The sequence below is a fragment of the Camelus ferus genome, chromosome 9, assembly GCF_009834535.1.
Source record: "Camelus ferus isolate YT-003-E chromosome 9, BCGSAC_Cfer_1.0, whole genome shotgun sequence".
NCBI classification, from domain to species: Eukaryota; Metazoa; Chordata; class Mammalia; order Artiodactyla; family Camelidae; genus Camelus; species Camelus ferus.
Genome location: NC_045704.1, coordinates 25,532,528 through 25,556,584, shown reverse-complemented (window position 1 = coordinate 25,556,584; position 24,057 = coordinate 25,532,528). Strand labels below are relative to the sequence as shown.

Sequence of the window (24,057 nt, the reverse complement as noted above, 5' to 3'; positions counted from 1 at the left end):
CATTCTTTGGGGAGGGCCTTTTTCCAAAAACAGAATTTTTTTTGCCAGCAGTCAGCCTTTTGTCCTGTCTTTACGTGGCCCAGTTAGGCAATCGCACCCCTAATTAGCCAGCCTAAGGCCCTCCTTGTTGTCTGCATAGGTAATCAAAAAATGGACTTGAGCACTGGCAGGAAACTCTGTCCATTACATCTGGGGGGAGATGGGTTGTAAGGCTGGAGATGGGCCCACCCTGTGAAGTGTGGCCTGGACGCTGCTGCCACCACCCCAGCCGGGTCCGTCCTCCCCGCCAAGAGCGTGGGGACTCGGCCCTAAGAAGCTTCGAGACCAAATGAGTCTGAGTTATGAGTGGCCAAAAAGAGGTGAGACATTGAAGAGTCATAAATATTAATTTTTTAGCACTCTATAATTCAAAAGCGACTCAACTGATTTGCCGCAAACTCTGCAGGAAAACTCAGCTGGGGCCTCAGACGTGAGCGCTCTCAGACCAGAAGGAATCTGTGCCCTCAGATGTTTCGCCTTAAGGCACTGGGAGTGAGCATCGCAGGCCTCTGGCTCCCCTTGGAAGTGCGGCTTCATGTGGGCGGGTGTGGGTCTCTTTCCAGAGAGTTCACATCTGCCTGCTTCCATCCAGGTGCTCAGCACGTGCTTCTACATCACTGACACCAACTGTGCCCCACAGTGAACCCATTTTTCGTGATTAGATCAGTGCCTTTTGACACGTGCTGTGTGCCAGGCCCTGTGTTAGGGACTGGATGCCAGGTGAGGTTCTTGTTTAAATTCTGGACAGGGTGGAGAGTGGCGACAGAGGATACACAGACAACAAAAACAGAGCAGGAGAGAGACGGGGGTGTGACAGGGAGGGGTACCTGATTCAGAGAGGGTAGTCTTGGGGGGCCTCCCAGAGGAAGTGACTTTTGATGGGAGACTTGCAGAGTAAGATGAAGCTGGGCGTCCAGGCAGAGGGGAGCCCTTGGGTTCACAGGTCCCAAGGCGGGAGCAAGACTGGCATGCTGGAGGATCTGGACCAGAGTATCAGGGTCAGGGAGAGAGACACAGTGAGATGAGGCCACCGTGGAGGGTGGCCCAGGTCACACGGGCTTTGCAGGCAGGGACAAGGGGCTGATTCCCAGGGCAATGGGAAGCCTTCAAGGGTTTGGACAGGGAGCCTCATGATATGATTTACGTTGTCAATAGTCTGCTGAAGGGGATGAAGGGGGAGTGGGTGAGGGAAGACAGTGGGAGGGGACAGGAGAGAGATGCAAATGGTCAAGGTCTGCAAGGAGACCATTGACCTGACCTGATGGGTACACAGGCCCTTTATTCTACCTCCGGGCCTCCGCGCTGCCATCCAGATATCTTTAATGAATCAAAGTATTGCTAAATGAATTCCCATGAAGTGTACTACGGGGCAAACCAGCCTCTATTTCTTACTTGAATTATTTTGTTGGAAGGGAGCAAGCGGGGAGAGATAATTCTATCCTTTTCTTCTTTTTTTTGGGGGGGGGTGGTAATTAGGTTTATTTATTTATTTATTTGTTTAATGGAGGCACTGGGGATTGAACCCAGGACCTCGTGCACGCTAAGCAGGTGCTCTACCGCTGAGCTATCCCCACCCCTGAGGTACTGCTTTTCTTTCCCTGGTTTAAATCTCATCAGAATGATCATCAGGAGATGTTCTGGGTAAAACGGACCTTCTTCTGCTCACATTCTGGTTGATGTATTGCTCGCTGCCCCCTGGTTGCCGTCCACCCCTGCCACCGGCCCACGTGGGGACAGCTCGTGCTCCTGCCCCGCTTCCCATGTCAGGGCTGCCGACACAGCGGTTACAAGAAAGTTGTCCGGTTTGAATTGAGGATGAACCTGTCAGTTTGCGGGACCGGACACCACGTAATTCCTTCCTCATCGTGTGTGCAAAGCTCTTCTTTTATGTTTTGGCCAAGTTTCTGCAACTGCAGTGGTCCAGGGTTAAGTCATTCATTTCCTCCAAGACATTTGGGTGGAAAAATCTACAAAACAATAATAGATCAATACATTTAAATTAGAACTTTCAAAAATTCAATAATGGTATTTACAAATTAATAAAGCACTGTAAAGAAAATATCTGCACTTCTTTATTTAGGGATACAGTTAATTTTTTCATTGATTAAGCATTCTTTTGGTGGATGGGATGTGGGCAGGGATTTTTTTTTCCCCCTAAGAAGGAAATCCTGTGTGAAAGCTAGAAAAGATCAGTGTTTTCAGTCCCCTATGTAAGTTGCTAATGCATCGCTTAGACAGGGCTCAGCAGTGAGGGGCGGAAGCGTGGCCTGGCTGGGCAGGAGCTGCGGCAGAGTGGGGATGCTCTGGGCCACACGCGCTTCTGCAGGTAATGACGAGTGTTAAAGTCCCTGTGGTAGCTCTGGCTTCAGAACATGTGGGTGCTCACTGTGTTAAAGGACATTTGGTATAGGAAATCATCATTTATCCAACATAAATCAGGGAGCCATTCTTCTTTGTTCAAAAGAATTCCCCATGGAAATCCTCAAAATTAGCCAACTTACTCTTGTGTATCTGGAATAAAATGTGATTTTTTTCCCCCCTAAAGACAATGTGACTCAAGTTTTCAGAACTGTATTTACTGCATCAAGCGAGGTAGAGCCCCTTCCTGACTGGAGCCTGGGGTTTGCCCCGTTTGGGCTGTGAACAACCTGAGGGGACCCCTTGGAGGTGGCAGCAGCCCTGCTGGCCACTCTGGCAGCTGGACACAGCCATGGCCTCAGCCCCAACCCCACGGCCACTGACTCCCTCACCTTTGTTTCATTCTCTCGCCCTGCCCTTCTCTTACCTTTCTTTTCTCCCTCTCCTCCCCTCCTCTCCTGTCTCTTCCCCTCTGGTCCCTTCTCTCCCTTCTGTCCTCCTTCCCTCCCTCCCCCCTTTCCTTCCTTCCTCTCTTTTTCTCTCTCTCTTTCCTAAAATGTTGACTGAGTGTCCATGGTGGACCACCTACTGCACATGTGATGGGGGCAAGGTGGTGAACAGGGGGCAAGGCCAGAGACCTCTCATGGATACACCATCCTAGTGAATGGCAGGAGGTGATGGTCTCATGGGCTAAGCTCTGTCTTGGGTGCCATGGGGGTCCTGACACTGGGGAGGGAGCCAAAACGTACACAGAGCCCATGAAACTGAGTGGAGCGTGAAGGTCAAAGGGTCGTCCACATACAACACCTTCAAATGGAGGAGTGGAGATAATTTTTAGAAAAGGTGTGCTCTCTAGCTGGAGGTGGGAGAAGGAGGGAAGGGCCTTGCAGGGACAGGAAGAGCCGGGAGGGACGGGGACAGGAGGAGGGAGGAGAGAGTTGTTGAGTTTGCAGACCATTTAGAGATGAAGGGAGGCAGTGACATGGTGGGTGTCACAGTGGCTGGGGTGACTGGAGGAGCCAGGGGCAACCTGTCTGGGGAACCACCTGCCCGGAAGCAGTGCCAGTTCTGGGGAAGAGATAGCCTCCTGTTGGGTGCCCTGATGGATGCCCCACGAACTGTGTAACTTGGCTGTTACCCTGGTTCCGATGCTGGATTCCTCGGCTGGTCATTCTCGGCTGTATCTGTTGTGCTGTCATCAATCGTCTCCCAACTCCACTGCCAATTGTTTGCAGCTCCTCATGCGGTGGTGGCCGCTTGTCACCTGTAGGATAGTGTTCTACCACCTGAAGTTGGCACCCAAGGCCTTCTCTGCACCGGTCCCCGCTTGCCGTCCCTGCCTTCTTACAGACCCCTCGTGGCGAGCTGCCCTCCCCCTGGGAGTGAGCACATTGCCCGCCATCCATCCTCTCACCTGGGCTTATACGCTTCCTTCTACCAGGGTGCCACTCACTGCTCCTCAACCTCTCAGACCCTGTTGTTCGGCCCAGATGCGAAGCCACCTCCATCATGAACCTCCCCTGTCCTCTGACTCGCTGCCTTGGGACACCTTTTGTGTTGTGGCTTTGCATCCCCAGCTGGGTGGAGCTTGGATCCTAGAGGGCATTGCGTGCTGAGTGTAACCCCAGTGGAGATGCCCTAGTGAATGGCAGTCCCCAGTCACTGAACTGGCAGATGGTGTTCAGAGATCACGTGGAATTGTCCTTCTGTCCCTCCTAACTTAGGCTTTGATAAAAATGTGGCCCAGAGCATTCTGTTGTCAGCTGGCATTGCATCCAAGGCCCCCTGCTACCTGACCCCATCCTGTCTTCATCTCATGCGACACTCCTGCACCCCTGGCCCTTCCCCTCCTCATTGTCACCTTTTTCCTTTGTCACTAAAGTCCTTGAATTCTCTATGCCTTTGCATATGCTATTTCCTTGTGTTAGAAAGCCTGCCATTTATGCTCCCCCCACCCCGGAAAACTCCTATTCATCCTCCAAGACCCAGCTGAAAAGTCACCTCTCTCCGAAAACCCTGGGTGGAGTTAGCCCCTCCCTCAGCTGAGCCTTCAGATCTCTGTCATCCATGACCAGGCCCGAGTCTGTATAGAAACGTCTGCCCGTCCTGTTCTTGTGTCTGCTGGCACATAGTGGGCTCTCAGTCAAGGTGTGACAACATTAACATTGTAAATACCCAGAGCAGTGCCGGGCACACAGCCAGGACAATAGGTACTAGGTATTTATTTTTAGGATCTCGGGAGAAGTTTTTGGTGGAAGAAGCTCGGAAGTTTGTCTTGCATCTCACTGAACACTTCCGTCGCAGTGGAACAGACAGAGCTCGTCTGAGGGCTGGTGGCAGGTACAGCAGGGGACTGCTTCCAAGGGCTTATCCAAAGTCACACTCTATCAACAGTTTTTAAGATAGCATGTCGATGCGTGTGTTAAGATTCTGATTTAAAAAAAATGCTCGAGGAAGCAGGCTGTAAGCAGGAGCGGGTATATCTGTTATTCGACTGAAGCGTCAGTTGGAGACACAGAGCCCCCACCTGCCTATGGCACCAGCCCTGCATCACTTGCAGGCCCCCAGGCCCCGTGGTCAGAGCCTGCCCAAGCCTTGGGATGGAACCAAAGGGAAGCCTGAGAGGAGCCCGGTACACGGGAGAGAGCAGGTGCTCAGCGGGGAGCTGCTGAATGGAACAGCCTGGTTCCCCGGGGAAGGGACGGCCACTGGCCGCAGCCGGACACTGAGTCGTGCCCCACACAGTCGAGGCTGGGACCACACCCCCCAGCCTCTGGTTGCTGTGAACTGAGCCCAGAAGCCCCTCATTTACCAAGGCTAGTGAAGGGGGTGCCTGAGAGAGCCTACTTCCTGCCCTCCCGTGGCTGATGGCAGCGAGGGACCCACCGCTCTTTTCCAAACCATTTATTGCCACTTGCCACAGGCTTGGTTTACATCTGCTGCTGAGAGCAGAGTGATCCCAACTTGGAAGCCGTGGAGGCTGTTTCTCACCCACACTGACATAAGCCATGACTCTCGAAGCTGATGACACACTCCAGATAAGGTCAAATGCTCACAGAAAGGGACATTTGTGGCCTCTGCTGCCTAATCCCTGTTTGCAAAGAAGCTGCTGACACTAATGGCTGGTGTGTGTGTGGGGGTGCCGTCCTCGTCCCCGGGGGCCTGGCTCCAGGGCTCAGCCCTCCCTACCTCGTCGCCTGTTGGGGACCCTGGGCCAGCGGCCCCGCAGACCCCGCCTGGAGAAGGCTTCAGGCCTGCAGGGGACTGCATGGGGAGGCCAGGCACCGATGGGTCCTGGGTGGGCCGGTCAGTAGGCTGCACCCCTCAGGGCCCCCCCACCCTGTCCATTTCTCCCTGGACCCGTGGCTGTCGGGTTTCAAGGCCCGTGAGACTGAGAGCGTCTTGAATCGACCAGGAAGCAGGTGCTGCGAGAAACAAGAGGTGGGGAAGCGGGGACGGGGAAGCGTCTACAAGATTCTGCGGGAGTGGATTAGAGCACACAGCGGCCCTTTTGTTCAATCCCAGTGAAGACACTCGAGCCAACAGACCACCCACCCAGGGACCCCAGGGAGAGTGCGTGTGTGGGTTCCTCTGTGAGACTCGGGGGTGAGAAACGTCATGCGACTTTGCCTGAGTCAGGTTAAAGCTCCCAACAATTTTGGGTGCTCAGTGGGGTCAGGGAGACATCCTAGGGGCACCCACCAGTGTCGTGGGGGCCCCTGCTCCCCCAGACATCGTGTTGCCCCCGTGGTGCTGACCTCCAGGTCCACAGGGTCCACGGGAGGAGGGGGTTCCACTCTGCTGTGTCCAGCGTCCAGTCCTGGCCTCCTGTGGCCTCTCACAGATCTTTCCATCAGGTACTGTATGGGGTGGGCGCAGCCCCGGACACCCTGGGACTCCTCCCTCCATCCATGATGGGCCTGTTCCAACTTCTTCACTCCAAGAACAAGCCAGCTAAGCAGTCTGAGCTCTCAAGGTGTGTGCTTGTGTGCAAGGGCGCTGGGGGAGCAGAGACCATTACTTTAGACGCAGAGAGCTGTGCTTTCAAGGGTGTTCGGGGTTGGGGTGGAGTGGAGGTATGTTTTGTTTCCCTGGTTGGTCCATAAAAGCCAATGGGAAGACACAGATTCCGTTATGGGTTTCCCCATATTCCAGGACTAAAACCTTGGTCCCTTCCAGGCCTCATTGGGACAGCTGGCAGTTGGACATTGTGTAGTGAGTGATGGATACAGGGATCCACTCCCTGAAGTCTCCCCTTGAAGCGAGTGTGGCCTCTTGAGGGGGCTCTGAGGGCTGGAGGGCATGGGGTGGTGCTGGGGGGAAGGAGGGAGTCCCACACCCCACCTCTCTTCATGTGCCGGGCTCCCCCCACCATGAGCTGAGAACACACAACTGCGGGGGGGGGGGCCCCGTTTCCCTTCCTCTGTTGTGGGACCCACTCTGCACATGCGCCGAGGGCCCAGCTTTACGGCTCCCAGGTAGAGGGTTGGTTTGTGCCACAATCCGCTCAAAGGGACTTTGCGGAAGGTTGTCCACGTGGTTGGTGAGGCTCCGGCTGTGGAACCTTTGGGGAAGGGCTACCTTGGAGGCTGAACCCCTGTCAGGGAGGGACGGCAGGGTCCCTGCAGGATCTGGGACTCTTAGCTGGAGGTCCCGCCCTCCTCTGTTCTGGGCACAAGATCATCGTGAAGAAAATTACTCTTGTCCCAAGATGCATATTTCCCACAGGAGCTTTTTTTTTTTGTTGTTTTTTAATTTTATTTGTTTATTTGTTCATTCATTCATTTTTTGGTGGGGGGGGAGGTAATTAGGTTTCCTATTTATTTACTATTAGAGGAGGTACTGGGGATTGAACCCAGGACCTCATGCATGCTAAGCATGTGCTCTACCACTTGAGCTACACCCTCCCCCTCTGCAAGGGAGGTTTTTGTATCTCATCCACACTCCCCAGCTCAGAAATCTCTTATCTGTCCAGTACAGGTCAGATGACTAATGACTTGGCCCCGGGGACCATATGATGCCTTTCTCTCCGATGGGGGTGTTCTGCACCGGGTTAAGTCGGGCCCAGGACTGGACCACTGAAGGTGCTGGCTCCGAAGTGTCCTGCAGGGTGGCTGAGAGACGGCGCCCTTGGCGCCTGAGTTCCTGTGAATTCTCTCCCCACCGCCTCCTGCACCCTGCCCACGGGGGTGCTGCTGGCCCACACTGACAGCTCATAGCTCTGTTGACTCCTCCGCCTTCCAGGAGGACCACTTGGCTGCTGAGAGCATTGTTGTGACATTTTCCAAGTTGAGCTGTAAAGGTCTCTAGAAAAAGATGTTTCCAGCAGAATCAGAGAGGAAACAAGGTTGGCCAGGCCCTGTGGCGCACGGTTCCGTGGTTTCCCCTGAGATTTCTCAAACGGCTGCTGAAATCCCAGTTCCGCTGTGTACCTCCCCCCTGAGACGTCTCCCTAGACAGCCAGCTCTGGAACTCAGGGATGCTCAAGGAAGTACCTGTCCCACACAGGTGCCTGCCCAGTGGGGGCAAGTGTGAAGCTCACCCATCACTGAGCATTTACTGTCCGCTGAGTCCATTTCCTATGCGTTAGCTGAGCAGGGGCTCAGATCGTGTTGAGCAGAAAGAAGAGGGTAGAATCCGGCTCATTTGCTTTTTTCTTTACTCCTCAGTTCGCTGTCTTTAGGATACACTGGAACTTATAAAATGAAAACTTCTAGGGACTTTTCTTCTCTCCCTTTTAATAAGCTCTCAAATGGAAAAAGGCTGGGAAGAGAAGAAAGGCAGCCTGAGTCAGTTGGAGCCAGGGCACTAAATAAAACTCTTTAAGGGTCACGGGGTGTGCAGTGGCTTCAGAGGGTTTTTAAATGCAAGAAAGTGGAACATTGGAGTTTAACTCTCCAAATGGAAAGGCCTGAGGGGGCTGAGGGTCAGGACCTGGGTGTATCTCGAGGCTGCATGCTCCCTGGACCCTGTCCTGGTCACCCCACCAAACCGCCCCACCTTGCTATTCCCAACTTAGCAGCCAGGCCCATGGAGAGAGAATCCCATACTCCGCAGCTGAGCTGGAGCCCAGCCTTCCTGGCATCAAAGGGGGCTGTATGCTTGCAGTCCCACTGGGCCTGGTGTCCTTCCCAGCCCTTAAATAGACCCGTGCAGAGCCAGAGAGCCCCACAGGCGGGGCAGGAGGTAGATCTGTGCTTTTCCTGGAGGATTCTGATCGAGGCATGGGGAGGCCGAAGCCCTCTGTCCTCCCCACACCCAGCATTTACATTCAGTCTCCCTTCGCACCAGTGGGGCTTCTGGACCTCTGGGAGCATCCATCCCCTGTCAGAATAAACAAAATCCCTGCTCTGTGAGCTTTATAAATCTTTTCAAAGAGCACTTTATAAACTTCGGGTGCTACCCGCCCTTGGGCATGGCAGCGTTACTGTTTCTTCACTGGGCACCATGTTCAGAAGCACGTGCTGGAGGCCAGGGAATCCCTGTCAGAAGCAGAGTTCCAGCCGTGGCGCGGCGCCTGCACATATCTGGACCGATCGTTCTTAGCAGTCCTGGAATCCTTCCCCCACGGCCGCATCTCTGCCCTTTTGTCCCCAAGGAACTCTGCATGTGGCCCAGCAGTGTCTCACCCATCTCCGGTCGCAGGCGTCGAGGGGCCCCGGCCCCCAAATCTGTTTCACTAGTCTCCACTTAGAAGTGCTTGAGTTTGGGGTGCGGTTTCTTCCTAGGGCTTAATTCTCAAAGTTGGTAAGGCCCAGAACAGATCAAGATCTGAAAAAGATCGAGAGAAAGTTAGAAAACGGTAAAGGAACTCAGAGGAAGAAGAAACACATCTTCTAATTCACTGAGAGATGGAATCTTCTACCAAAGTTTCCCTTGTTCTGATTTCAGGTCTGCCAGCCCTTTGTGAGCTGTCTTCGAATGTAATTGTCTCTCAAACTGCTGGCACTGTAACCTTAAACCTTGTAATTGTGCCCCAGGATAAATCAGTATTAATTTAGCTGATGTGGCATATCTTATACATCCTGTGTTCTCCGGCTAGCCTCTATTTGGTTAAGGATTTCCCAAAAAAGTATGTATCAGGAGAGGCGAGCAAGAGTGTATCCCTTCCAGGCTGTAGTTCTCAGCTGTCTGGAGGCTGGGGAGGAAGGCGGTTCCAGCCTCTTGACTTGGATGGGGGGCTGTGAGGCTGGGGGCGTCTCCCCTTCCACAGCCCGCATAGGTCTCAGCCATGCCCAGGCTCTTGGGAGTTCAAGTCATCCCTTGGGGAGCCCCAGGGCCCTGATGGGTGTCATCCAGAATTTGCAGGGAAACCAGAAGGAAACCACAAATCCATGGGGGGGCGGGGAGGAAGGGGCAGAAAGATCTTGCGGTTGAATCTAAAATTCAAAGGGAGGGTAGAAGTGGCCACCACAGGGATTTCATTAAGGAGACCGCAAGATTTAGCCTTAAGAAGTTCACGCCCATGTGGAGCCAGGGCTAAGGCCCCATCTCAGGGGTAGGGAAGAAGGTTGGGAGGCCTGAGATGTGACATTTGTGCCCTGAGTCACCGCAGGCAGTAATCCCCACGGGTGTCTGGTTGCCGGTGCAGAGCTGGGAGCCCGGGCCATGGTGATTTCCCGGCCGACCCTCTCACTCTGTGTGATTTCCCTTTTTTCCGGGTTGTCTCTGTTCTTACAAGCACATCAGATAACTGCTCTTAAGTGAGCTAAAATTAAACTCCCAAACAAAGAGTTGTAAGTGCTGTTTTATTTCTCGAGATGAAAATTGCACGAGAGTAACTTCTTTATTTGACTACATTACATTACAGTAGAAGGAAGGAGAGGACTGTTGGTACAAAATAGTAATTAACTATTTTTTCTCTGTCCTGAAAATTAGTGCATCGTTAGATCAAAATATGACAGGGTGCATGCTCATTTAATTTTTAAATTGCTTGGTAACTTCAAATAAAACTACTGCAGTGGATATGTAAGATATGGCGTTAGTGCCAGACACTCAGTGGCATGTAGGAAACTGCTTTTGTGTTATCTGTGGGGCACAGCATGATAGCATTCATTCATTTATCTAGTCAGCAAATATATGTGACACCTGCTGGGTGAAGCCATCTCTAGGGAGAAGTAGTGTACATGAGAGAGTCACATCAGTCGTAGGTGCTGAGCAATGCTGAGGCTCACAACAGTGCATGATTCGCTCATTCGTTCATTCAACAACCACCAACGGGACTTCATCCCTAAGCCCAGGTTCCTGCTCACGCCACGTTCACAGCTTATCAGAGAGGAAGCAAGGAAAACAATTGTTACGGCAAATATGCAGGTGGTACGTGAGAAGCACAAGCAAAGGCATCAAGGAAGAGGGTCCAATTCATTCATTCATTCATTCATATGGTCACTTAGTAATCCATCCTCAAAGATTTTATTGAGGACCTACTGTGTGCAGGGGATATGATTCAATCCCTGCCTTCATGGAGCTTACAGGCTGGAATAGGGGACAGATATTCATCAGAAAATCACAAGAACAAATGCAAAATCACAACTCTGGCAGGTGCCTCAGGGAGTGGTATCTGAAGCTGTCAGAGCCTCGGGTCAAGGTACAATCTCAGCAGTCTTGGATAAGGGTTCAACAGGCGCAGCACAGGGAAGAGCACTTCAGGTAGAGGGACTGGCCTGTGCAAAGGCCCTGTGGCAGAGGGAACTGGGTGAATTTGAGGATTAAAAGGTGGGCAGGGGGGCTGGAGCTGGAAAGGAAGGAGAAATTGTGCACTGAGTTGGAGAAGGAGGTAGAGGTGGCACTGTAAACTTGTTTGGGATTTTTGTCTGTTTCTGAAGAGCAATGAGTAGCTGTTACTCAGTGTGAAGGATTGTCTAAGGGTTCATGTGGGCAGCATGGAAGCAGGGAAAGCAGTGGAAGCCTGCCTGTATGGTGGTGAGTTGGGTGGGGCAGTGATGGAGATGTTGAGAAGCAGATGTGGGCCTTGGGTGGGGAGAGAAGCCTGTGTCTTGGAGGTGGAGGCTGAGCCGGAGTCCGCCAGGGGAGCTGGTGGGGACGGGAGGTGCAGGCCAGGGGAGGGCGGGCCAGATGCCAGAACAGCGGCCCAGCAATCAGAACACACCGCTCAGGCTCAGTGACTCTTACTGGAGGTCACTGCATATAACAAGGGCCTTCAACACTGCAGAAGTCTTTGGATAACTATCTAATTGGTGGTCCAAGACCTTTCCCTAAAGGACTTTAATCTTCTGTATATTAGAGGATTACTTACATTTTCTGAAGCCGGTCCAACAGGTGTGCCCACCTATTGCCTACTTATCTATTATGAACCCGTACAAATTGGGTAATTGTGTGTGCAAATGGTTGGTTAGGTGTGTGTGGGTATGTAATTACTAGATTTGCATTCGTAAATGCTCATTTCCTTAAACAACCCTCTTCCCACCCCTACTTCTCCGCTACCTCTGTGCCCCACAATGCACACATCCCCAGGTGTACGACTGGCCCAGGTGTATCTCTTAGGTCTGCTCCACTGCACCAGAGGAAGTGCCTTCCTCAGCATCCCTCCCCCAGACCCCTCTGCACCACCCCCTCCCCCATCAAGAGAAAGGCAAACACAACATGTCTCCTTCTTCCCTATTGGGTGGTCATGTAAACAGTACAGCCTGGAAAGTGCATGCGAGAAGTCACTTCTCTCCTCCACCTCAGCCCTACCTTCCCCAAAGAGAATCACCGTTCATTTATGCACTGGACGTGCGCACACCGGTGCCAGGGAGACGCTGTGACTTGGAGGGAAGGGCACTGGCTTTGCAGTCACACACATCTAGTCCTCAGCTCAGCTCAGCTGCTCCTGAGCTCCGCCAGCCCTGAAGATAAACGTAAAACACATAAAGAGTGAGTGCCTGGTGCAAAGTTGGCGGACAGTGAGATTGTCTCTTGTATTAATGTCATTGAACGGAACGAAAGGGCTGGTCCCAGGCCTTTTGCTGTGTATGGACGGGACAAATCTCAGGTGAACCTTAACTGCTGCCAATTTCCATGTCATCTGTGGCATATATTAATAAAAAGGAATTTTTTTTTTTAAAAGGAGGTAACACAGGACAGGTACTTCATGACCTTACACTCAGAGAGTCTAAGAAACCCAACAAATTGTCATCCTGGGAAACCAGAGAGGGAATATCAAGTAACTAAAACACGCAATTGGCTCTTTTTTTTTTTTTTTTCCCCAGTTTGCAGCATCTACAGTAAGACACCCGAGACGCGCTTTTTGGTTTGGGATGGGCAGGCTGTGGTTTGGTGTTGAAACCGAGTCCTGCTGGTGGAGGCTGAGTCTGCAAGTGCCTTGGTGACTGGCCAAGAAGTCACCCTGTGGGAAGATGGCCCAGGGTCACCCAGACCTTTGGTTTGTCTGCCTGAGCAGGACCCATCCTGCCCAGGACCCTTTGCTGGGAGAGTCCCCTCCATGATAACTGGTGATCACATTTTAGTACTAAATTCTTTTTGACATCAAGCGTTGCCTCTGTGTGGTTAGATGCATCCTGAACAGTTGTGCACCTTGCGTTTTGCTGAGTCTCAGATGCACTAAAGGAGCTACCTCTCTCCATTGCTGGGTTTTTTTTTCAGGTACATAGATACAAAGCTTCTTAAAAAGTGTTATAAAAACAAGTCAAACAATACTTTAGGAAAACGCATTTTGAACAAGTGGGATGTCATGGAAAAAAAGGTTGGTTCATCATTGGAAAATAATGAATGTAGTTCATATCAACACAGCAAACCATCAGATCATTTCCACAGATGCAGAATCAACATTTGACAAAATTCCATATCCATTCATGATAGAAATGAAAGAAAAAAAGAAAACCTCTCAGTGAAGTAAAGGGAAGACTTTCCTTCCCCTGATAAGGGGCATTTTGAAAAACCCACAGCTAACATTAGAGTTAAGGATGAAAGTCTAAATGAATTGCCCTTAAGACCAAAAACAAGGCAAGGACTTCCCTCTTTCAACCCTTTTAGTCACCATTGTTTGGTGGTCCTAGCTTGTGCAATGTTAAGAAAAAGAAATAAATATCATTCAAATTGGCGAAGCAGAAGTAAAACTCTTTACGACATACAACATGGTTATCCACTTAGAAAATCCTAAGAATTTAAACAAAAAAAATGACTGATAATCAGTTTGTGAGTCCATTAAGTTTGCATGTATAAGGTGTGATACAGTAGTTTTACTTGTACAAGGCACGATAAAATATTTTGTTTTTCGAATAGACTTTATTTTTTTTTGGAGTTGTCAGGTTCACAGCAGAATTGAGCAGAAAATACAGAGAGCTCGCACACCGCCGTTGCTCCATTGCTGTTTACTGGGTATTTTTTTTTATCATTTTAATGCAAGTTCAAGTTTGGAATATAAGATTTACAACAACTAGATCACTTAACATTTTTGTTTCCGTTGTTTTTTTTTAATGAATACATTTTATTTTTTTAGAGCAGTTTTAGGTTCACAGGAAAAAACTGAGCAGAAAGGACAGAGAGTTCCCGTAGACCCCCCTGCCCGGCCCCTGGCACCCCCAGCCTCCCCCACTCCCGGAGTGATACATTCATTATCACTGATGCACTTACACTGACACATCCTTATCACCCAAAGTCCATTGTCCACATTAGGGTTTACTCTTGGTGTACTTTCAATGGGTTTGGACAGATGTATAGTGACACGTATCTGTCACTGTAGTATTGTACGCTACAATGGACAGGCGGACTGTCGTGCAATAGTCTTGTTGCCCTAAATATTCTCGGCTCTGCCTATTTCATTATGCTTTTAAAAACAACTCCTCATCAAACAAAAAATGACAGTCACAAAAAAATGCCAGCCTTTTATTTAGGCAAAAGGATGGTGGGCAGCTGCCCCCATCCCCACCCAGGAGAACAATTTCATCTGCAGGATGGAATCTGGACTGTCCGATTTCTTCCAAGTGAGGGGTCACATGGCCTGTGTTCTAGGGTTCATAAAATGACCAGTTTGAAAAGAAATGTCCAATTTGACTTACGGTTTTTGGATCAATGTGAAGTTCTAGAAATTTGTGATTGGCTCTGTTTTGGCAGTTTATTCAGATTCTTCTCCTCCATCCATCTTTCACTTCGAAGCTGCGTGTAGACCGCTGGCTGTCACCGACGAGCAGCAGTTTCCGGGAAGAGAATCTGGAGTGGTTCTAGGGGAAAGGGGAGCATGTGTCCTGCCTCCCTTCTGCTCTGTGGGACAGTCTTTAAAATCTGACCCTCCAGCCAGATAGGAGTCTTGGCCTTCCTGCAAGCCTGCTTTTTATTCCTCAGTTGTTGCCAGAACCCAGAAGTCCTGGGTGGCCATTCCGCACCCAGGGCCCTAAGGTTGAAAACCTGAGCATTTAATAATTGTCAGGACTTGTTACTTCAAGAGACTGGGCTGACAGCTGTGGTTTGGGACTTGGGTGATAGAGGGATGGTTCCTGTCCCCAAGTTTGTCTCCTAAATCTTGTGGTTCACGGACACATCACGCTCACAGTGTCTCGTCTGATGCTTTGCACTATAAGTGGGAGGGTTTTGCTGGAAAGAAGAATGATCCTTGGCTCGGGGCTCTCCATCTAGCCTCATCTCCTGTCTGTTTTGTCAAACAAAACTACACAAATAAAGTTGCATGGAACTAAACACACATACACACACCCCCAAATGAATGTCTGAAAAAGTGGTGAACTCTGAAGTTTGTGGGTATATTAATGTCAGTTTCCTGGTTGTGGTACTGTATGTCACCGTCCTTTGAGGGGAATCTGGGGGAGACGTCTGCAGGCTCCCTCTGGATCATAGCTTACAACTGCCTACGATCTACAAGGATCCCCAAACAAAAAGTAAAAACAAAACAAAACAAAACAGCTTTCAGTTCTTTGTTTTCTATTGTCATTTCCAGCCTTCCTTAGATTTCTGTGTTCTGTGTATTCTTCACAAATATACCTCATTTATTTAAATGTTAATTGACCTTTGTTTCTTTGTTCTCAAAGCCAAGCTCAATAGTAAGACCTCTTAGTGATTACAAGGTATTAGGACTTGGAGAAGGGGGTCTGAGAAGACCCTTGTCCTTACAAAAGGGTAACCTAACCCGTGTTCAGAAATTAGTGGACATGAGAAGCCCCCAGTGGAGAGAGTAGATGCCTGACTCTCAACAGGGATTTAAGAGTTTACAAACTAGACCAGGTCCAGAGGTTAGAAAGCACAAACAGAAAATAGTGCGTGAGTTTACAAATTCATTCTTTAGTTTTCTTTTTAACTTTAAAAAATTTGAAATAATTACGGACTTACAGGAAGTTGCAAAGGTCCTATGTACCCTTACTCAGTTACCCTCATTGTTTATTTCCTATATAACTGGAGCATAGTGGCAAAACCAGGAAATCAGCATCACCACCATGTGCGCAAAGTCTATGCCGTTTGATCACATCTGTAGACTCTGTAACCACCTTCTCCGTTAAGATACAGAAGTGGTCCATCACCACAAAGATCTCCTGCATGCTGCCCCTCGTATAAAGTTATATCCACTCCAGCCCCCGCTGTTCTAGTCCCTGGCAACTACGAACCTGTATTCCATCTCCGTGGTTTTGTCAATGAGGATGTTAACAGAAACGGAACCATGCAGTGTGTGACCTTCAGCCCTGGCTTGTCAGCACACTCACTGCCTGTGAGGTCCTTCCCATTGCTGCCTGTGTCCGTTGTCTGTCCCTTTTCCCTGATGAGTCGTGCTCCGTGCTATGGGTGTCCCCCAGGTTGCTTAACATGCACCTCTGGTGGGGGACATTTTGCTTGTTTCCCGCTTTGAGCGGTTACAAATCAAGCTGCTGGGAACAACAGCGTACAGGATTTTGTGTGGAAATAAGTTTTCTGCCAGGTAAACCCTCAGACGTACAATTGCTGGATCATGTGGTAAGCGTATGTTTCGTTTTGTTAAGAAACTAACAAACTGTTTTCCAGAGGGGCTGGACCCTTTCACATTTGGGCCACCAGGGTCTGCGAGATCCACTGTTTCGGCACCTTAGGCAGTATTTGGTGTTGTCACTATTTTTAATTTTAAGTGTGCTGGTAGGTGTGTTGTAGTATGGCATCGTGGTTTTCATTCGTATTTCCCTAATGGCTAGTGATTTGGAATATCTTTTCATGTGCTTATTTGCCATCTTTATAGCCTTGTGTGTGAAATGCCTGGTTATGTCTTTTGCCCACTTTCTCATTATTTGTGTTTTACTGTTGAATTTTGAGAGTTCTTTATATATATTAGATTTGAGCCCTTGGTCAGATCCATGGTTTGGAAATATTTTCTTCCAGTCTGTAGTGCATCTTCTCATCTTGGTGGGGTCTGCTGCAGAAGAAAATCTTTCATTTTGATGAGATCTAGCTTACCGATTTTATTTTTTATGAATTGCACTTTTGGTGACATGTTTTGGCGACATGATAGCCATTTGCCAAGGCCTAGGTTCTGGTGATGACTTTCCTGTGTTGTAAAAGTTTTACAGTTTCATGTTTTACACTGAAATCAGTGATCAACTTCAAGTTAATTTTTATATTAGATGTGAGAGTTAGGTCAAAGCTTTCTTCTCTCTTTTTTTTTTTTTTTTTTGGCTTATAGATACTCAGTTGCCCCAGCAACATTTGTTGAAAACACTATCCTTTGTTGAGTTGCTTTGGCATCTTTGTTAAAAAATGGAAAATGTTGGGGCTGCCTGTTAATGTTCCTTTGATCTATGTATCTTGGTCTCTGAGAGGAAGAAAGAAGGACTTCAGGGTCCAGGTTCGGCTCCCCACCTCTCAGGGCCGAAGCCCTCCACCGGGAAAGGATGTGCCCCTCCCCCCTCCTCCAGAACTGGGCGCAGCCCCCCCCCCCCCCCGCAACCCACCCCCGCACCCCGCCGGTGGGGGTTGCCCTGCATGTGAGCACGTGGGAGGGACTACCCAGACTGCTCTCTCTGCTGCACTCCCCACACACTGCTGTTTCTGGTCTCCTTTTCCTTCCTTTCCTTGCTTACGCATGTTCTCAGATTAAAGTGGGATTTTCTAAAACGGATTTTTCCATCGTGGGGTAAAAACCGTAAGCAAACAGAATTATCATAACAATTTAAATAGTAATAAAATATGTTTTCCCGTTGCTATTCGAAGAAGGGGGAAAGGTAACTAGAGAAGAGGAGAGGAAGATCTAGTTTGTGGGTGGCAGGTGTGTTGTTTTTTTTTCCCTTTTCTTCGATAATAGGTACCGAGTTTTAGCAAAGGACTTCAAGGCAAAAGGAAAAAAAATAGCATATACTGTTATGGGGTGATTTTTATCTTTCATTTTTATGACAACTTATTTGTACTTAAGAGAATCTTTCCAAAGAGTTAGAAGCATCATTAAATAAAGACTGTGAAATGTGCAATATGGCTTATTTATTTAAATGTTAATTGGTCCAACGAACACTTCTAATTAGCTCTATATTTGCTTAGCAAAAAGTTTTACAAATTCCAATTGTGAAAAGCAGCTATTTTGAGCTGGTAAGCATGTTGCAGCCTCAGCTATGATTTTTCTATAGTTCTCAGCCCTTGAAGGCACAATTTAATTTTTCATGTATGCATACTAGCAACGGTAAACACTTGCGAGTGTAAAGAACCTTCTTTAATTAGCTGCACAACAATTAAAGGATTCACAAACTAAATTGAACCCTGTCTCGGTGCTTACTAGCTGAATTCTACCACCTGTCACAACAGCACTTTGTTCAATCTGTTATGCAAAATCATTATAGCAATATAGCGGAGGGGAAAAAAAAAGAGAAAACAGCAATTATTTCTTACTTTTCTCTTGAATGGGTTATTTTGGGTTATACTGATGTCAGGTTCATTGAAGCTAACCTTTTGAAATCTGTAACAGCATAATACTTCTAAGGCAGTCTCAGAATGGCTAGAAGAATATTTCGTTTTACTCTTTTAAGGAGGAAGCAGTGCACATCCTTAAAGTGTGGAGAGGGGGGGCACTCTGATCATTTGAAACAACCTGTTCTGACTCTCAGCCACCTTCTCTTTTCCCCTTCTTACGAAGAACCGTCAACAGCCTCCTGTTGTTACAAACGCATGCAAACTACTGTAGATGTCAGTATGAAGATGTGGTTCTCACACTGCCTTTTCCAAAAGCGTACCAACCCACATCACTTCACTGGCTTGATCGCTTACTGCAGAAATGTGTGTGTGTTATTGTTAATTTTTGAAAATTAAAAAGGAATTTTTAAATGACAGAAATGAACTCATTTACAAAACAGAGACAGACTCACAGACATAGTAAACAAACTTATGGTTATGGTGGAGGGGAGAGCAGGGGGTGGGCGAAAGGATAAATTGGGAGTTTGAGATTTGAAGATACTAACTACTATGTATAAAATAGATAAACAACGAGGTCCTACTGTCTAGCACGGGGAACTCTATTCAATACCTTGTAATAGCCTATAATGAAAAATTAGATGAAAAGGAATATATATATATATATATGCATAAATGAACCACGATGCTGTACACCAGAAATTAACACAGCATTGTAAACTGACTATACATCAATAAAAAAAATTTTTTTCTTTTTAATGTTTTAAAATTTGATTGAAGCCGACCTGCCCTCCTGCAGCCTGGGTTGGAGGGAACCCTCACCCCTCTGCCGTTTGCAGAGACAAAGGCTTTATTGTGAGGCCCAAACTGAAGCCTGACACAGTGGACTCCGTGCAAGTCAAGGAATAAATGTTTACATTTGGTGTTGCCTCCTCTGGCCTCTGGCGGGACTGCTGGCAGCAACGTGGGTGCTTAGTACAGAAAGGGTGGAAGGGAGGCGAGGCGGGCGCGCACCTCCGCTGACGGGCGGCCCGGGGAGATGCTCGCTGTTAGTTGCTTAAAATGGCATCAAGAACATATTGTTAGTCCCAGCCTCTGAAGCATGTGCGGTCTGGGCACTGCAGACGTTGGAGTGATTATAGACAAACAGCCGGGCTCACTCAAGAGGGTCTGCGTTTTCCGGCATTACGATATTTTTTAGAAGTTGCCTCTTTACGTCATTTCATGAAAATGTGCAAAGACAAGGCAGCTCTTTGAAAATACAAACTCTTTCCCCAAAAATGCTGAAAGAAGGAAAGTGACAGCCAAAGGTCAAAGGCTGAGCAAGAATGTGTTTCTCTCTTTTTCCGGTTTCTTAAGCAGAGAGGAAACTCTCACAGTTTGGCATTTGGGTAGTCAGGACCCTCTCCCATCAGGTCTGGGAGGGAGACCTTGCACAGCAGGCTGGCTTCCTTCTTCTTGCTGCTGAAAACCAAACTCTTAGGCTGGTCCAGGGATAGCACGTGTAAATTCGAGTGAGTTATTGTCCACTTAATTGAAGTTCAGGAAATGAACGCCTGGTGCAAAGTTGCAGCCCCAGGGAGAAGGCCACTTGCTGCCTCCTGCAGCCTCGTCTGCCTCTGAACTTGGCTGCACTGCTCATGGCCAGAGCCTGCTGGTTCTGGGTCCAGCTGCTCTCTGATTGTCCCTGGCTCGCTGCGCTCTCCTGACGGCACGGGTCTGCACTCGGCCTTGATGGGAGCCTGCTGGTGCCTCCGGGGACAGGATGGTCACATAGTAGGCTCTCAGTGAACATCTGCTGTTTAACGTAAATGGAATCTCCACTTGGCTGAAGAACTCATGGGAATTTAAGGGTGAATTCAGGCAACTTAATCCTTTCAGCCTTTCCATCCACTGGCCCAGGCTTCCTTCTTCTTTTTTTTTTTTTTTTCTGCTGTTCATCTAAAATCTCCTTACCATGATGTACTGTTTGTTCTTTCTTACATTCCTTGCTGCTAGTCCTGCAAAACAAAACAAAACAAAAGGCCCATGGAATGACCTTCAGGCCAGCGTTGCCTTGAGGAGGGCCAGCTTACCTGGGTCTGGGCACGCAGGAGGCTGCCTTGCCCACCAGGGGTTTCCAGTGTGGAGACAGGCCCGGGTGTAGATTCCTGACTGGTGGCAGGCTGGAGGGAGCCACTGGTTTCCTCTGCTCTGGTCCCTGCAGGGCCACCTGTAGTGGTGGCTTAGCAGGTAGATTCATGGTGCACGGAGATGATTCCACCAATGCCAGTTGCCAGATACATGACTTTGGGCAAGTTACTTAACCTCTCCGTGCCTCCGTCCCCTCATTTATAAAATGGATATAATGATAGCAAAATTATCTCACTGAGCAATGAGAATTAAGGGAAGGCACTTAGAACAGTACTAAGTGCACACGAAGGAGGTGTTGTTAGTTACCCTTCATGCCGTGCCTGCTAACTGCCATCCTCGCTGCTGCCCCCTGAGCCTTGAAGTCTTTCTAGTGGGTCAACTCCTAAGGTTGTGGTCTGAAGGGAGCTTTAGGGAACCATGTCCTGCCTCAGGCTGGATGGGCTGAGGGGCCTGCAGACCAGTGGCTTCTCGAAAGCTTCCTGAAAGGCACTGAACCATTCAAGGCTGTGCTTCGCGCTCTCTGGCCTTCCTCTTGGTGTCTGCTCTTGTGTGTGGGTGTGGTGTTCTAGTCTGCAAGGCAGATTTTCCAGAAGGTGCACCCAGAGCGCCTTCCACCTGTGCTTCCTGCCTGCTGGAAGTTGGCCCTACTTGTGGGAGGATGTGTGGATGCCTGCCAAGAGGCACACTTCAATCAGATACCTGGAGAACCCCTGCCAGAGAGACAGGAGTTATCGACCATTCGCTACATGAGAAATATATGTGATGTTCAGGGCATGTGGGAGGGGAACAAACACATCTAACATACGAATTTATAATCTCAGAGGGGGCACGGAGGAAAGTGGACAACTGGTCAACCGCTGATAGGTGCTGGGAGAGAAACACCCCAAACAGATTGAGGGTGGGAGGCAGGAGAGTCTTATGTGGTTATGGAATCAGGAAAGGACCAGAGAGCAGATGCCCGGGGCACAGGTTGTAACTGGCGTTGGGCTTCTGGAGGGGAGGATGGCCTCTTGAAGGTGTCTTCTATGAAATCCACACCCTTTTGCTCCAGTCTGGGAGACAGCAGAATGATGTAGGAGAGGTCTGCTCTTGGGGAAGGATGATTTGTAAGGCTATAAATACCTGAGATATTCCTATCATATATTTAGCTCTGAGCATTGAGGAACCTTGGATTATCTAGTGGTGACTGAGGTCATTTCCTAGGTCTGTTTCCACATGGAGGAACTGTGCTGCCAGTTTTCTGTTTAAGGACTGGGCCATGTGCCAGTTCAGCATCTGACACAGTGCCCCTTGGGCAATGTCTGTTGAATGACTGCATGACTGTCTCCAACGAACCAGGTTTCTGTAGTGAATGCGCTCATTTAAACCAGGGACTGCCACAGTTTGTTGGTGATGACCTCTGAAAAAACGTGTGCTTCCTAAATGATCTAGAAAGAGATGGAGGCCGAGAGGAAGAGGAGGAAGGACACAAGGTGCCTTCACATCTGAGTTGCAGTCTGCTTTTGTTTTCTTTGTTATTTGTTAATTATCCATCCATCTATCTACCCATCCTTCCATCAATATTTTTCTCTCTGTCCATCCATCTCTGATATCTAGAATGGTGTCTGGCATAGAGCAGATCTGCCATAAGTATTTGTTGAATGAGTGAATCATATGACAGTTGGAGGTTTTGAACCTGGAGACTTTATTTCCTTTTCACAACCTGTGAAGTTCCAGTTACCACTGCAAGCGTAACTTTCATACCCGGCTCTGCTGAAAGGGCGACCCAAGACCTCCCAATCTTGCTGAGCTCTCTTTTCTAACGTAGTCATCCTTGGCAGGCATCTTGTCTAATTCTCTCGTTCCAGATCCCTGATACCCACACGCTTTCCTCTTGGTAGCAGGCTAGGAAGAGGGGCAAACTCATTGCGCTTTCATAAACGAGACTTTGATGAACATGATTTCAGCTGAATCTTTGTACACATTCTTAATTATTTCCTTAGGTTTAATCGCTAGGTACGGAATTGCTGGGTGGAAGGGAACACACATTTAAAGATATTAATACCTGTTGCCAAATTGTCCTGCCCTTTGGTCATGTTATGGCAAATTATTACCCACCCTCCAAACACACACAGATTGTAACGGCGCTTCTTTCCTTATGTTCTACCAACGCTGAGTATTATTTAGCACATGGAAAGTGTCTCATTTTACTTTTCATTTTTTGAGCTCAATATATATGTATACCTATATTTTATGTAGTTACTTATCTATATCTTTATATCTGTATCTATATAGATAGATGTTTAATGAAATGTCTATAATTGGTGAATTACCTGCTTATACCCTCTGTGTGGTTTCCTTCTGGGTATTTGCATTTTCCTTTTAAATTGTGTGACCCCTTCATACATCATCCATATTAACCCTTTGTGTTTTACATACCTTGTAATTGTTTCTTCCAAGTTTTTCACGCCCCTTTTAATTTTGTCCATGGTGTTTTTTAATGAGATGAAGGTATTTCAGTGATCAGATCTTTTAATCTATTCCTTTGCTGTCTTTGGTGTCATGCTTTGAAAATAATTTCCTACCCCATTATTCTATTAATATACTAATAAATACCTGAATTTGCCTTCTTTTGTGTTTATGGTCTTATTTTTAAATACGAATCTTTAGCCCATCAGGTATTTATTTTGTTGTATATTATTAGGGCAAAATTTAAATCTATGCGTTATACACATATATACATATCCATAATTTGCTATTATGAAAGAGATTTTTAAGTTATACTTTTCCAAGTGATATATAGACTATATCAGGGAAATTTTTTATTTTATTTTGTTTTTATACAAATAGAACAAGTTTTAAGAATTACATTAGAGAAATATAGAATGAAAAGTGAAAGTCTTAGTTAAATTTCTCACCTCCACTCCAATTCTACGCCATTTCCCAGAGGTGATGATTATGAGTGGATTTGATGTATCTGTCTGTCTGTACATAGATATATACCAAATATATAGGAGTTCTTGTCCATATTCTTTCTCCAATTAGAAAAATGCTGTGGAGAACATTCTGGAACATACATGTGTGAGTGTTTCTGTATTAAAGTTACCTACAAGTGGCACTAAGTTATATTTTCATGGATATTGTTGAATTGCTTTCTGAAAAGGGGGCACCCAGTTTACTTTTCTGCAGATGGTGAGTGCAAATGCTCAATCTCTCACACCCTTGCTGACAGGGGGGGGGGAAATAAAGCTCTAGTTTTTGGCAACATGATGCACCCAAAATATTGTAATTTTATGTAAATTTCCCTTATCCTTTCCATAAAGATATGCTTTCCACTTATATGACTTCCTTTATCGATGTCCTCTTTATATTTTCGTATGTTTTATTGTACTGTTTGTTCTTTGCCTTAATGATATAAAAATTTATGTTGTCTTTGGATTCATGGCATTGGATTCCTCTTTACAAAGATTATTAAATAAAATTCTCCTATATTTTTATCAATGACTCCTTAGATTTAAACATATTTTCGTGTGAAGTATTTGTCTAAATGACAGCCCATTATCCCAGGACATTTAACTCAGACTATTCTTTCACTACATATGTCATTACCTTTATCTAAGTCCTGTGTCTCTTTTGGAGTTCTCTCTATCTGGTCTCTTGACTTACTTTTCTACTCCTGTATGCCACTATATCATTTCAATTACTGTAGTTTTACTGTATTTTGAT

The 24,057-nt window shown here is 47.6% G+C and overlaps 1 protein-coding gene and 1 long non-coding RNA gene across 2 annotated transcripts in view; one reads left to right on the top strand and one right to left on the bottom strand.

Moving 5' to 3' along the window:
• ZNF536 (zinc finger protein 536) overlaps positions 1-24,057 on the top strand; it is a 276,649-nt gene that overhangs the window by 130,612 nt on the left and 121,980 nt on the right.
• LOC116665721 lies at positions 1,588-16,138 on the bottom strand. Its single transcript, XR_004322370.1, has 3 exons — positions 15,841-16,138; positions 14,001-14,003; positions 1,588-1,598 (listed from the first exon to the last, which is right to left on the bottom strand). It is a non-coding gene; the product is annotated as an uncharacterized LOC116665721 (long non-coding RNA).